The sequence below is a fragment of the Echinops telfairi genome, unplaced genomic scaffold (genome assembly GCF_000313985.2).
Source record: "Echinops telfairi isolate 266 unplaced genomic scaffold, ASM31398v2 ScPeMD7_3533;HRSCAF=4204_0, whole genome shotgun sequence".
In the NCBI taxonomy this organism is placed as follows: domain Eukaryota; kingdom Metazoa; phylum Chordata; class Mammalia; order Afrosoricida; family Tenrecidae; genus Echinops; species Echinops telfairi.
Window position 1 is genome coordinate 4,961,076 of NW_022107431.1, and position 1,051 is coordinate 4,962,126.

Consider the following 1,051-nt stretch of genomic DNA (forward strand, 5'->3'; position numbering starts at 1 on the left):
ACCCTCTCACGGGTCCATGTGCCAGGCTGGGGTCCTATGAACCCTCACCTGCGGTGAATGGTTGAGAGCAAATCTGTGTGTCCCCAGAGACCTCCCTCTCCCATGAGCACCAGGGGGACAGGGACATCTTAATGGCAGGAAGCGGGGAGGAGAGTCAGGTGATGAGTGAACGCCTGAGTGCTGCCCCCTAGAATGGCTCATTGTGAGGACGCCATGCCGCCAGGCCTTTCCTCCACAGCACCGATGGGTGGCTCAGACCACCCACCTTTTCGTCAAGCATTGGGCTCACCAGGAAACCTCGGAGGCAGGCAGCATATTGTCCTCAGAGGACAAACAAGCATATTAGGGACAAAGAAGTGAAACCAGTGAAGGAAAGCAGACTGTCCCACAATGCCTGCTGCACCGCGTGCATCTCATAGGGACCCTGGTGCTGCAGTGCTGATGTGTGGGCTACCAACTGCAAGGTCAGCGGTTAGAAACCAGCAGCCACTCAGAGGGAGGAAGCTGAGGCTATCTCCCCCCATAAAGAGTTGCAGACTCAGAAACCCACATGGATAGTTCTGCTGTGACCGATAGGGTCACTGTGAGTCGGCATACACTCAATGCAGTGAGTTGTGTTTGGTTCGGTTTTTATCGTCCATCTCACCTCTACCATGGTTCATGCTCCCTCCCAGCAGCCCTCCTGCTTAAACACCTACGGGTACATCTCACTGAGCACTGAGCTGAGCTCACCCCAAAGAGCAAAGCAAATAGCTTCCTTATGTCATGTCTTCTTTGTTTGTGTGGCATTTGCATTACACACATGATGTCAAAACCACAGTATACTTAATGGCCTAAAGGGCTGCATTTAAATTCAAGTAATATTTTCATGCATCTAAAAGGCTATCCATTAAATTTCTGTAGTATTAGTTTATTGAAAAAAATTTTTGCCACAACTCTACTTGGAAAACTGCTCTCAACAATTATGCCATAGACTGTTTTTAAAAAAATCATTTTATTGGGGCTCATACAACTCTTATCACAATCCATACATACATCAATTGTGTAAAGC